Genomic DNA, 15,750 nt, shown 5'->3' with positions numbered 1-15,750 from the left:
CCACTCTCCAAGAACTGTACTTATCCAGAGTGAGCAAAAGGGCTGGCAAAATCACTCTGGACCCCTCACATCCAGCACACTCCCTCTTTGAACTGTTACCGTCTGGTCGACGTTACAGAGCTCTGAGCACCAGAACGACCAGACACAGGAACCTCACAAACAGTTAAATGTTCTCCCCACTGTGCAATAAAACATGTGCAATACCAAATTATCCATACTTATATTTATTATATATATATGTTTTTGATTTAATATATCATACATCTATCCACATTCCCTTGCATAATTTGTATATAGCACATCTGTACAATACAATATTCTGATTGTTTGAGTATCCGGAGGATCTGGACACATTCATATCTAATTGTGTTGCTGAGCAAGGCTTGAAAGTCCATGCCATGTTACTCGTTATAATCTATCAAAGCAAGCTATCTCTATTCAGCATATGTGTGTCCAGACTACTGCATACGGAGAACTGGCAATCCTATCAGTCAAATGCTAACATTGATGATAAGTGGAACAACACATCTTTAGAAATTTAAATGACAATTATAAATTATAACAATGTGTTGTGAATATGATGTTGAACACATTGTAACAAAATCTAATTGTCCCCTTTAAATTTGATAAATCGATAGTAATAAATTAGAATTTACATTATATATATGAATAAGGAAAGGTGTAGAGGTTTTTTATTGCGATTAGCCTAATTTAATCAATTAATGCACAGGCTGTTGTGATGAGAAATCAGCTCTGTACACTAGACATATTGAATATATTAGACTTAAGTTGTGCCATTTTAGCCTTCAAAGAAATAAGAAAACGTGTATTAGTAAAACGAAAAGGCAACAGTATTTTATTTAGATCCCAGAAACGGCTGTAAATTGCTTCGACATAACATTACTTCCGGGTTTCCCCTGTACTGGGAATCACAAGAGGTGACGTGTTGACGTGGCATGGCTTATGATGTCACACTTGGATGTGGGCGGGGTTGGATGTCCACCGCAGGATGCAGCGAGCCCTACTTGGCTGAGGAGGAGCGGCGGTCTGCGCATGTGCAGCTCGATCCAGCAGAGGGCGCCCTCGCACATGCCTGAACACATCCCTGCATGCATGCAATGGCCATTTATAATTGTAAATATATATATATATATATATATACTGTAGAAAGAAAATAAAGTGCCATTTCAAATTAGCATTTTTATCAGGCTCCTGTGTAGGTTCAGTAAATTCATTTTAATGGCAATGAATAGGTTATTTTATTTAGTTTGAAATAACATAAACACAGCAGCCTTATAAAAAAACTAGTGCTGGGCAAAGATTAATCGTGATTAATCGCATCCAAAATAAAAGTTTTTCTTTATATAATATATCTGTGTGTGCTGTGTATATTTATTATGTATATGTAAAGACACACACATACAGTATATATTTTGAAAATATTTACATGTATTTACGTGTATATATTTATATTCATATAATTTATATTATATATAAATAAATTTAATATATAAACATAACATATTTTTCTTAAATATATACATGCATGTGTGTGTATTTATATATACATAACAAATATACACAGTACACACAGATATATTATATAAAGAAAAACTTTTATTTTGGATGCGATTAATCACGATTAATCTTTGCCCAGCACTAAAAAAAACTAATTTTAGGAGAAAATTTCAGACAGAATTTAGAGGCTTTTGCATCTGAATTAATACACACACACACACACACTGACTGATTGAATGATAATAAAGATAAATTAATATAAATATAATAAAGGTAATAAAATAAATTAATACATTTATTTAGTTATTTATATTGCTTCCATTGTCCTCATGTAAGTCTCTTTGGATAAAAGTGTCTGCTAAATGACTAAATGTAAATGTAAAGGGGGCCTTTGTGCAAAATGTGGTATTTGTTCCCACTGGAAAATATGTTTAAATATTAAATAAACCCTAATTAAACTAATAAAATCACAAATAAAATAATAAAAATAAAAATAATAAAAAATAAAATTAAATGATAATAAAAAGGGGAATTTGTTCCAGTTGGAGAAGATGTGCATCACATTATCAGTGAGTCTGTTAAAAAATGTGGACTTAATTAAAAACACTGTCAAATATGCATATGAATGACTATTTTGAGTTTAAAGCATAAGAACTGTTCTCAGTGGGCATTTATGCTGCAGCGCCCGGGGAGCAGTTGGGGGTTCGGTGCCTTGCTCAAGGGCACCTCAGTCGTGGTATTGAGGGTGGAGAGAGCGCTGGACATTCACTCCCCCCACCTACAATCCCTGCCGGCCGGGGACTCGAACCCGCAACCTTTGGATCACGAGTCCGACTCTCTAACCATTAGGCCACAACTTCCCCGTGTCAACATCAAAGCCATTCTTCTTGAAGATTATTTTTCAGTGAGACATCAAACGAAGGGAAAAGGATTCATTTGGTGTACAGTCCTCATCCTGTTATTTTCAGACGGATGGAACATACCGAAGGATTTTCATGACTATTTCACTCTTCATAATTAGTCCTTGATTAGAATTTCAAATGATCTTGTAACATTAATAAGAGATTCAGTGCTCACTGTAAATCTGCATTATGATTTAGCCTGTGCTGAATGTTTAACTGTGGCATTTAATTAAAGCTTAGATGTAATAATTACTCAGTGAACTCGGTTTAGTCAAGGTCTCACTGCTCTCAAATGTACGGAGACACAAAAACGGCCTCCGCTCTTTTCACAAATGTGTTCCAGATATAAGCATTAAGAACAGTCTCAAAAAAAAAAAAAAAAATCACATATTTAATACTGGAAAACACTGGTTTGCATACAGACTTTTAACTAGTCACAAACCCTAATGTTCAGACTGCAAAAAAGCTATTGAACAATGTCACTTTCATTGCCCAGGAGAAAAAGATCTACAATTTAACACATATTAAGACCTGTAGGGGCATGTTGTCACACTATATGGGGTAAGTGGTCAGTGTTATTCATGAAATACAGGGAAAATCCAAAACTGAAAATAAATAATATAATACAGTTTTTGCCTATTGCTTACACACTTTTTGCAGAATTTGGCTCATGACAAAACTCTACACACAAGCCAATCAGGCATAGCACATGGAGATGAACAACTCGCATCTACTGCAATCAAAACTTAACACTGCTTTCTAAAAATGAAATTCTTGCAGCAAAACCATACACACAAGCACCATTTGAATGACTCTTTCATATCACCAGCAACACACTGATGGGCTTTATATAAAACACTGCGGTCTTTGTGTTTCTATTTTTATTGTCATTTTCTCAGACTCATTCTTCTGTAAAACTCAAAAGTAGAATTTCTGCAGTAATCAAACAAGAGTTTACAAAAAAAACAAATATTCTTACAGAAATAAAGAAAAATAGAGTCACAAATCATCAAATTTAGCAACAAAACAAAAGTAAAAAAACAAAACAATTACTGGATAAATTGCTATTGGGGTAAAAAAAAAAAAAAAAATACTTTTGTGTGTGTGTGTGTGTGTGTGTGTGCGCGTGCGGGCGGCTGGAGGGCTTATGGATCCCTCCTTCTGTTCGGATCTGGCCACAAGACCTCGTCAACATCACAGGCGATGTCCTCGCAGGCTAGGCATCGGGGAAAATATGGCCTTGTGTGCCGAATCCACCCTTGGATTGATCCCACCTCATTGTCTCCGCATGCCTCTTCCATTGCTTGCAGAAGAGTCATGCTGGCGTGTGGTTGCCGATCATATACTTTCCACCGCCACGCAGAAAACAATTCCTCGATTGCATTTAGAAAGGGGCTGTAAGGGGGCAGGCATAAAAGTGTGAAATGGTTATGGTCGTTGAACCAATCTCGGACCACAGCTAACATTATCCCAGATGACAACAAACCTGGGCTGCTGTGGTCTGTCCTGCACAACTGCATGTAGTGCATCTAGAAATGCAATAATCTGTCCTGTATTGTAGGGACCTAGAGTGGAATGGTGATACAGGACTCTTTGGACACTAATTGCAGCACACAAGGTGATATTTCCCAAACGATGCCCAGGGACACTTACAACAGCCCTTTGTCTAACTACGTTACGGCCCCGACGCCTGGTTTTGTCCAGATTGAAGCCTGCCTCATCCACATAGATGAACTCATGTGGCAGTTCGCCGGCATCAACATCCAGAACTGTCTGTAACAGAAAATATTGAATAGTGTTCCTGAAAACACACAGTAACTACAACGTCTATATTTTCACACAAGTAGGGGCTGGGTTGGGTCAGTATAGACAAAAACTACAGGCAAGGCAGGTGGCAGCATAAACCCTCATTCCCACATCATAGTATATAGTATGTAAAGTAAAGTGACACATACCTGCACATAATCATGGCACAGATCCTTGACCCGGACACTGTTCCTCTCAAATGGCACCCTGTACAGCTGCTTCATTCTGAATTTATGTTTCTGTTTGCGACTTGGTGTAGAAATGCTGACCCTGTTGATATTGTTGAATACATTTCTATTTGCAATTATGCGTTGTTGCAACTCACGAAGTCGGATTGCATTATTTTCTCGCACCATATCAATGATTGCAAGCTCTTGTTGTTGAGTGAAGAGCCATTCCCTTCCACCTTGAGAAGGTCGTCCAACCATTCTGTAGAAAAAGCCACCACAAGATGTCATGGTTAGGGTCTGTACACTGTACAGCACTGTAACATCACAATGGTATTCCTTTATACTTCACAGCACTACCCATTTTTGTATAGTACAGTAATACTGTAATATGATACAGAATCATGTGACACATACAGTAGGTACAGTCTGGAAAATAAACTTGACGATATACCCGTTCTCCAGTCGGAATGTCCTTATTATCGCTGCTACTGTGTAGCGACTGAGGTTAGGGTGGACTCTTTGCCGAGCCTCCCTCATGGACAGGCCATGATTTATCACATGGTCCACCAGAGTAGCCCTGATGCCATCTGATACACGTCTCCACACTGGTCCTCTTCCACGTCCGACTCCTCTCTCTCTTTATCCTCCTCTTACTCTGACTCTCATTGCCTCCATGCTTGCCAAGTTCTCAAAATGGCTTACCTGAGGCCTATTTGTAGTGCTAAGGCTCAGACCGATTGGTGTTCTGTTTCCTGTGCAAGTGTTTTCAGGTGTGTATGTAGGGGCCTACAATTGACAGATGAGTTTTGCATTTTGAACAGAGTGTTTTCCCAATGATAACAGGTGATTTTGTTTTTGAACAAAGTGTCTAATGTAAGAAAACGTGTGTAGTGTTTCGCAATAAGTGTGTTATAAAATTGCAAACAAAGTGCAAAGTTGACACTGTGTTTAATGTATGCTACAAGAAGTTTAGGTATTGAGGCTTTGGTCTAAGCCTTCGGTTTTAGTGTGTAAGCAATAGGCAAAAACTGTAATATATAATTTATTTATATAAATAAATACATTTATACAAATATAATTATACTAATTAATTGTATTTTATCTATGTATCCCATGCATCTGTTGTGATATTTTATACTACAGTATAAACATAAAAAAAAAAAATATGTAAAGCAACTTACTGTGGAAACCAAATTGTTGCAAACAATAAAAAAAAATATTGAATAATTTTATTAGAAATTATCTAATTGTCAAACCATCTGTGCAGATCACTCCGTTGTGGCGACCCCTGATAGGAAAGGGAGAAAGAGATAACAAATTATCTAATTAACACAGTTTTTCTCGATTGCCAACACACTACAACTGATTAATTTGACTTAATATTCCAAACCATTCATACAGTTTTCGAAACAAAGACACGTTTCTTTTAACTCATTTCACCTGTTTTCACACACGTTCCAATTTGCTCAATTGTGCTCTACACAAGAACAGCATCATTTAGCACAGGTTTAACCATGTTCTCATTCACACAATATAACTACCTCATGAATCACAAAATGAACACAAATAGCACACATTTATCCACGTGTGAACATTCAGTAGCAACACTGATGACACAGCATTCAGAATCTCAGGATGATATTGTCCCGAGTCCGTGCTCGGCAGTTCTTCCCGTCTCCACTAGAGGTCACCATCTCCCTTCCTCCCGGACTCATCTCACATAATAGCACACACCTGTACACTTCACACTGCCAGCTGTTCTCCATTTGCCACAGACTATATACTCCCCTCTCCCACCACTCTGCCTGGGTTCGTTAATTGAGATTTGTGATGTGTTGCAGTAATTGCATTCCTTGTGCTTTGCTTTGTTTTGGTCTGGGATGCATGCACCGTGTTGCCTTTTTCTTACCTTTTCTGTTTAGTTTTCTGCCGTGTTGGCTTTTTGTTTTTTTATTAAAAGTACCTTACCTGCATTTGGACCCTGACTCGTCTTTCCACGCACTCCTCGCAGCGTTCCGTGACAGGAACACAGGTGATTGTGTTTTGGAAAATGAATCCTGGTAATGGGATACAAAGAGGAATAGGAGGATAAAAGAAAAATGAAGGGGATGAGGTCAATGGTCTTTTGTTGCTGATGAATATAAAGCACTATAGTTGAGCATGTTCTTGTGCATGGACTGACCATAAGGAAAGCTGCCTGCAGGATCATCTACAGGGTTTTACACGACTTACACATTACACTTGCAGTACATATAGCAGTATTTCAGATGAGAGGACTCTCGCTATTCTTTGTACTGTAAATACTGCACCACACAGCCTCAAGCTCATAACTGTTGAACTGATTTGTAGCCAAGTACTTCTTACATGTATTTGTGCAGAACTGAGAGTTGACTGTCTAGGGGAGGAAACATCTTTTGTCAGAAGACTAAGAAACTGCTATCAAATAAGGGTTTTACCAATACTGTAATGCAACTTGGCAGAGGATGCCAATATGATTATTTATTTGTTTATTGCTGTACAGTAACTGACAGTATATTCCTGTGTGTTTACTGTATATTCTGTTGTTTGGTTTTTGTACTGTTCTCTTCTAGTGCTATTCATCCACTGTAAGATCTCTTTACAGTCGTGTAATGAAAGTAAACTTTTCTTGAATTTTACTGCATCTGCACTGCTCTATTTATGCTGTAATAGTCGTTGAATAGCAAGATGTCTCCTGTTTCCCAAAAGGAGGGTTTTGTAACAGTGTTTTGAATTGATCTCACTAGTGTTCTAGTCTGTGTATTTGACAGGTTTGTGTGTCATCTGAGCCCAAAGATTAGATTCTGACAAAAGAGAAGATGTTTTTGACTAAAATGTTTGACTTTGACCCAGAAGTTTGCACAAGTTGGTGTCGTTTTGAGATTGTGTTTATGGTTGTGAGAAAATGGTGAATTGTTTCATGAATTGTGTGTTAGCAATCAAGAAAAACTATTTGTAATTACAGTTTTTCTCGATTGCTTAAACACATTTCTTGAAATTATGCCTCTTCTTTGCCACTCAAAACAACTCAATCTTGCTGAAAAACCAAACTTTGCTCTCAGACATGACACACAAGCCCTCAAAAACACACACACTACAACACATACACACGGTAATAAGTATTGCTTGTGGTACACCCCAAGTGTTTTATTTCTTAATTTAATGTACTGTAGAGTACAGTACAATACAGCAAACGACAACAAAAATAATTATTCTGCCCCAGTAGCCTGGGACAGGCCAAAGAACCTCTTCAACATCACTATACTGGTCCTGGCCAGGCAGCGGGGGTAAAATCCTCTCACATACATACATATTTCTCCTTCTCCTCTTCCTCATCTTCCTCTCCGTACTTCTCCTCCACCTCCTACTCTTCCTCTTCCTTCATTTCTTTCTGTACTCCCTACTTCTCCTCCTCTGTGGTGTCCTTGACCTCTTCCTTCACGTCTCTCTGGATCCATTGTTTCAAACCTGAATACACATTTTCTCAGTCGGTTTGGTGCATTTCTCGAATCGTCCTTTCTGTAATATTTGCTAAGAAGTATGTGCATTTCTCAAAACAATTCGTACAAACAGCACCACACAAAGGATTTCCTGCAAAAGCCTGTAACTTACTCAGAATCTTTAGTTCATCTCTCAAAATAAGTATTTATGTCAATGAACATATCGGTGCCATCAGAATGAAAAGTCCTTGTGTCGTTGTTCACAAACAAGATACTCAAATGCTTAGTCTTGTTGTCAATATAACAGTGCACTATACCTGATGCAAACTATGGAAACAGTTTGGATGACAGTTACTTTAGTGAAATGCAGAAGGCTGCACTTCTTATGTATGCCATATTTCAAAAGTACAAATGTACACATTACTGTATGTGGGATATTGATTGAAAAAGAATGGATATGATTCACAGTTACACTTTTACTAGTGGTTTGACTAAAAAAACTAAACAACATTACAATGCCATTGTGAAATAGAAAAGAAAAAGAAATATGTGCACAAAGGTGAAAATAAAAATGAGAAAGTCCACTGTCAGAATTTGTAACTCTTGTGTTGTCCTCTGTCTATATATGCTTTCCAATTGAAGGTTGATGAGATGTACTTTTGAGCTATTTCAGAGAACTGGTTTGTCAGGAATTCACTTGAACAATTCATGGCAAATTTATAAAAAGTCTAATAGAAATGTGAAGAAAATATGCTTGACAGGAGATCAACCATTTTGCATTTGCAATAATAACTTATAAACTATTGACTAGATGTTTTGAGAGGTAAGATTATAGAACAGATAAATATATTATACATTTTGAGCAACATGCCATTAGCAACTGATAATTAGCAATAGATCTGTTGCGGGACAGTAGATGTGATTTTGCGGGACAATGCGGGGCACGTGTGAGACAGATACATTTACTACTGTTATGTTATTTAAATACTGATTTACATTACATCCGTTGTCTTGTGTGCCGATTTATGTTTCTGCCGATGGATGCCCATTGCCCACACTCCAAGTTGCGCTTCTGGCAACATTAAATCCAGGAGAGAGTATAAGTTTTGAGCTTGCACACGTAGCCCTAATGTCTGATCGAGAGAGAGCGCGCATCTGTTTTGTGTGAAAGTGAAGAGAATCCTGCAAACAGAGACATTTGTTGCATTCTCGCATTACAAGAATGCGCTCTGGACACTTTTCATTAAAATAACGCCATAGAAACCGCCTCAAATGAACTATTAAAATGAGAAGAAAGTCGTGTCTGAAAGCTGCAACCGTTTTTGTTTTTTCAATGAAAGGAGAATATCGTGTTTTTCCGTGTGCGCTCCACCATTTCCGTCGGTGGTGCTCGAGCCCTTGATGAGGTCCGCACATCCTTTGTGCCGTCCACGCAGTCGTCATCTGCGGAAAACTCCCTGTCTACGACTGTGTGGGTTGGTTATTTTCTTAGCTAGAACATGACGACTGCGCAAATGGGGTTTTAAATGCCAGTCAGTTTTTAATGTATTTCTTATTTTGGTATTTCAGTTTCTGGGATGAAAAAAAAAAAACATACAGAATACATAATTGAAATGCGGGACGCACCTTACCTCTTGCAGGAAGCGGTACAAAGCTCCCAATTTCGGGACTGTCCCGCAAAATGCGGGACTGGTGGTCACCCTAGTCTGCATGGAAGTTTATATGTATGCGCGAGTGTTTTATGGATGTGTATGCGCGCGCATCGAGTTTATATGTATGTGCGAATGTTTATAGGTGTGTCTGCATGGAAGTTTATATGTATGCGCGAGTAGCTATTTATAGGTGTGTCTGCATGGAAGTTTATATGTATGCGCGAGTGTTTTATGGATGTGTATGCGCGCGCATCGAGTTTATATGTATGTGCGAATGTTTATAGGTGTGTCTGCATGAAAGTTTATATGTATGCGCGAGTATTTATAGGTGTGTCTGCATGGAAGTTTATATGTATGCGCGAGTGTTTTATGGATGTGTATGCGCGCGCGTCGAGTTTATATGTATGTGGGAATGTTTATAGGTGTGTCTGCATGGAAGTTTATATGTATGCGCGAGTAGCTATTTATAGGTGTGTCTGCATGGAAGTTTATATGTATGCGCGAGTAGCTATTTATAGGTGTGTCTGCATGGAAGTTTATATGTATGCGCGAGTAGCTATTTATAGGTGTGTCTGCATGGAAGTTTATATGTATGCGGGAGTGTTTTATGGATGTGTATGCGCGCGCATCGAGTTTATATGTATGTGCGAATGTTTATAGGTGTGTCTGCATGGAAGTTTATATGTATGCGCGAGTGTTTTATGGATGTGTATGCGCGCGCATCGAGTTTATATGTATGTGCGAATGTTTATAGGTGTGTCTGCATGGAAGTTTATATGTATGCGCGAGTATTTATAGGTGTGTCTGCATGGAAGTTTATTTGTATGTGCGAGTGTTTTATGGATGTGTATGCGCGCGCATCGAGTTTATATGTATGTGCGACTGTTTATATGTGTGTCTGCATGGAAGTTTATATGTATGCGCGAGTAGCTATTTATAGGTGTGTCTGCATGGAAGTTTATATGTATGCGGGAGTGTTTTATGGATGTGTATGCGCGCGCATCGAGTTTATATGTATGTGCGAATGTTTATAGGTGTGTCTGCATGGAAGTTTATATGTATGCGCGAGTAGCTATTTATAGGTGTGTCTGCATGGAAGTTTATATGTATGCGCGAGTGTTTTATGGATGTGTATGCGCCCGCATCGAGTTTATATGTATGTGCGAATGTTTATAGGTGTGTCTGCATGGAAGTTTATATGTATGCGCGAGTATTTATAGGTGTGTCTGCATGGAAGTTTATTTGTATGAGCGAGTGTTTTATGGATGTGTATGCGCGCGCATCGAGTTTATATGTATGTGCGAATGTTTATAGGTGTGTCTGCATGGAAGTTTATATGTATGCGCGAGTAGCTATTTATAGGTGTGTCTGCATGGAAGTTTATATGTATGCGCGAGTAGCTATTTATAGGTGTGTCTGCATGGAAGTTTATATGTATGCGCGAGTAGCTATTTATAGGTGTGTCTGCATGGAAGTTTATATGTATGCGCGAGTAGCTATTTATAGGTGTGTCTGCATGGAAGTTTATATGTATGCGCGAGTGTTTTATGGATGTGTATGCGCGCGCATCGAGTTTATATGTATGTGCGAATGTTTATAGGTGTGTCTGCATGAAAGTTTATATGTATGCGCGAGTATTTATAGGTGTGTCTGCATGGAAGTTTATTTGTATGCGCGAGTGTTTTATGGATGTGTATGCGCGCGTCGAGTTTATATGTATGTGGGAATGTTTATAGGTGTGTCTGCATGGAAGTTTATATGTATGCGCGAGTAGCTATTTATAGGTGTGTCTGCATGGAAGTTTATATGTATGCGCGAGTAGCTATTTATAGGTGTGTCTGCATGGAAGTTTATATGTATGCGCGAGTATTTATAGGTGTGTCTGCATGGAAGTTTATATGTATGCGGGAGTGTTTTATGGATGTGTATGCGCGCGCATCGAGTTTATATGTATGTGTGAATGTTTATAGGTGTGTCTGCATGGAAGTTTATATGTATGCGCGAGTGTTTTATGGATGTCTATGCGCGCGCATCGAGTTTATATGTATGTGCGAATGTTTATAGGTGTGTCTGCATGGAAGTTTATATGTATGCCCGAGTAGCTATTTATAGGTGTGTCTGAATGGAAGTTTATATGTATGCGCGAGTATTTATAGATGTGTCTGCATGGAAGTTTATTTGTATGCGCGAGTGTTTTATGGATGTGTATGCGCGCGCATCGAGTTTATATGTATGTGCGAATGTTTATAGGTGCTTCTGCATGGAAGTTTATATGTATGCGCGAGTGTTTTATGGATGTGTATGCGCGCATCGAGTTTATATGTATGGGCGAATGTTTATAGGTGTGTCTGCATGGAAGTTTATATGTATGCGCGAGTAGCTATTTATAGGTGTGTCTGCATGGAAGTTTATTTGTATGAGCGAGTGTTTTATGGATGTGTATGCGCGCGCATCGAGTTTATATGTATGTGCGAATGTTTATAGGTGTGTCTGCATGGAAGTTTATATGTATGCGCGAGTAGCTATTTATAGGTGTGTCTGCATGGAGGTTTATATGTATGCGCGAGTAGCTATTTATAGGTGTGTCTGCATGGAAGTTTATATGTATACGCGAGTAGCTATTTATAGGTGTGTCTGCATGGAAGTTTATATGTATGCGCGAGTAGCTATTTATAGGTGTGTCTGCATGGAAGTTTATATGTATGCGCGAGTGTTTTATGGATGTGTATGCGCGCGCATCGAGTTTATATGTATGTGCGAATGTTTATAGGTGTGTCTGCATGGAAGTTTATATGTATGAGCGAGTAGCTATTTATTGGTGTGTCTGCTGTTACGTACCAGGTCTAGGGTCCAGGAGAATAACATAAATAACTCCCGCTACAACTGACTTCTTGTTTCTTTCTCTTTTATTACTTTGAAACAAGTTGTTCAAATTGAAAAAAAGTAGCACAAGACGTCAAAAAGAAACAAGTTAACTTCAGGGTTGGGAAAGCCAAAATAACAAACAAAATTCAATCTAACCTTTTTTTTAGAGAAAACTTATTATCCTATCAAAAAAAAGAGAAAACAAACATACAGACTGAACTAACTCCCTAACTAGCCAAAAAACAGGAGAAAACGTATAATCACAGTAAAGCAAAAGTGGCACCCCAACTCCGACGGCTTACGTGCTGAAGCAATGACATTTACTACAATTATAATAAGAAACGAAACACTCAGACACGTTGAGTGTTACAAGAAAAAGCGTTCACAGAACACTTAAAAAAAATAGAAAAAAAAAGAACAACAAATGGGGATAAAGTAAAAGGACAATGAATAACACAGTGTTTAAGTCACTGCACGGAGATTTGTATCTTTCCAGCAACACAACAACAGTTTCAACCACAACGCTATGAACCATCAACAACAGTCCCCTTTCTCTCTCTGCCAGATCCACGTCTCTTCCTCTTTTTTGAAAGATGCACAGTTCCAGGTTGACCAATCACGGGGCACATTCTCGACACGTTCAATTAGGGAGGTGCAACCTGCATGAGTGACAGAGCGAGAGAGAGAGAGAGAGAGAGAGAGAGAGAGAGAGCATACACAATACGTCTCATCATAACACCCCCACCCATAAAAGTCAAAATCCCATTTTGACAAAAACGTTAACAAAACTTCTTACACCCTAGAAAGGGCATCAGCAATAACATTTTCTTTACCCTTCTTGTGGCGTATATCAATGTTGAAACCTTGAACCATCAAAGACCACCGCATTAGCCTTTGATTAGAGTTGGCCATGCGCAGAAGGAAGACTAAGGGGTTGTGGTCGGTATAAACAGTTAAAGGTAGCGAACTACCACCGACATACACCTCAAAGTGCTGAAGGGCAAGAAGTAACGCTAAGGCCTCTTTTTCAATGGTGCTGTAACGTTGCTGTGTTTTAGAAAATTTTCTTGAATAATAACACACAGGGTGGTCTATTCCAGCTTCACTTTCTTGCAATAAAACTGCCCCTGCTCCTAACCCACTGGCATCTACCTCCAGTTTAAATGGTCGCGAAAAGTCAGGGGCCGAAAGGACTGGAGCACTACACAGGAGGTCTTTAGCAGCATTAAAGGCGACATCACATTCATGACTCCAAATAAAAGTTTTGGACCCACTTAATAGATTTGTCAGAGGGGACACAACGGAGGAGAAATTTTTGCAAAACCCTCGGTAATAACCGACCATACCGAGGAAACGGCGCAACTCCCTTTTACTCTTGGGTACAGGGAAATTTATAATCGCTTCAACTTCAGCATTAACAGGACGCACCTGTCCATGTCCGACCTGTTTTCCTAGGTAAGTGACCACTGCTTTTCCGAATTCACATTTTTTTAAGTTCAAAGTTAATGACGCCTTTTCGAAACGAGCAAACACTTCACGTAGCGTTTTCAGGTGATCACTCCATGTACGGGAATAAATTACCACATCATCCAGATATGCTTCGCAATTTTCCACACCAGACAATACCTTCTGCATCAACCTCTGAAAGGTTGCGGGAGCGTTTCGCATTCCAAAGGCCATTACTGTATATTGTAGGAAATTATCTGGTGTTGCAAATGCGGAGATATCTGAGGCACGTTGTGTAAGTGGCACTTGCCAGTAACCCTTTAATAGATCTAACTTGGTCACAAAGGAGGCGGCACCAACGCGATCTATACAATCCTCCATTCTAGGTAACGGGAAAGAGTCTGGTTTGGTGACACTGTTCACTTTCCTGTAATCAGTACAGAATCTACTTGAACTATCAGGTTTTGGCACTAGGATACATGGTGAACTCCATGGACTCGAGCTGGGTACGGCCAGTCCATGTTTTATCAGATAATCTACCTCATTCCTCATCTCTTCTCTCTTCCTGGGATTCACACGATATGGATGCTGCTTAATTGGTGTAGATTTTAAAATTTCAATATCATGAAACAGAACGTTGGTCTGGGTAGGACTGTCTGAAAAGAGAGAAGAGAATTCGTGAATCAATGAAACAACCTCCATACGCTGGGAGTGTGGGAGATAAGACAAATAACCCTCTATATTTTTCAACAATTCAGAGTTGGACAATTTAGCAGTAATGGCCATAGTTTCAGTGGCAACCAACTCGTCATCCTCAGAGATATCAGTAAGGGGCAGAGGAGTAACTGTCATTAACGGGGCAACAACAGAGCTTTTACTAGTTTCTCCATTCACATAAGCTTTAATCATGTTAACATGACAAACACGGTTTTTCTTTCTACGTTCAGGAGTATGAATCAGGTAATTTGTGTCACTCAATTTCCTTTCGACGACATAGGGCCCTGAAAACTTAGCTTGAAGTGCAGAGCCAGGTAGTGGAAGAAGAACGAGCACTAAATCTCCCCGCTGAAAACCCCGAGTGACACATTTCTTATCAAAATGTTCTTTCATCTGTCTTTGTTTCGTAGTCAAATTTGATTTGGCAATTTTCAACACACGATTTAAGCGCTCACGCATTTTAATCACATAATCACATACGGTCACAGGAGATTTTTTTTCCATTAACAACTGTTCTCTTAACAGTTTTAAAGGCCCACGCACAGTATGTCCAAAAACTAATTCAGCCGGACTAAAGCCTAATGATTCCTGCACGGTCTCACGAACAGCAAACATTAACATCGGCAGACCTTCATCCCAGTCCTTCCCAGTTTCCACACAGAACGCGCGCAGCATGGACTTAAGGGTCTGGTGGAAACGTTCGAGTGCACCCTGTGACTCGGGATGATAGGCGCTCGAAAGTTGATGTTTAACTGCCAGTTCACGAAGAACCTGGGAGAACAGTGTGGAAGTAAAATTAGAACCCTGATCGGTTTGAATAATTTTGGGTAGGCCAAATGTAGAGAAAAATTTTATTAACTCTTTAACCACTATTTTAGCCTTTATACTTCGTACGGGAATGGCCTCTGGAAAACGCGTTGCGGCACACATAATTGTTAATAAATATTGATGACCTGATTTAGATTTTGGTAAAGGTCCCACACAATCAATAACAATGCGCTCAAATGGTTCACCCATTACTGGGATCGGATGTAGAGGAGCAGGAGGTACGGTTTGATTTGGCTTACCAGCTAACTGGCAAACATGGCATGACCTACAGTGAGCGACAACATCAGATTTTAAACCAGGCCAGAAGAAACATCGCAAAACCCGATCATATGTTTTTCGAATACCCAAATGACCAGAGAGGACATTGTCATGAGCGAGACTCAGTATT

The sequence above is a fragment of the Barbus barbus genome (assembly GCF_936440315.1).
Source record: "Barbus barbus genome assembly, chromosome: 47".
Lineage (NCBI taxonomy): Eukaryota > Metazoa > Chordata > Actinopteri > Cypriniformes > Cyprinidae > Barbus > Barbus barbus.
This window is presented reverse-complemented; position numbering follows the sequence as displayed.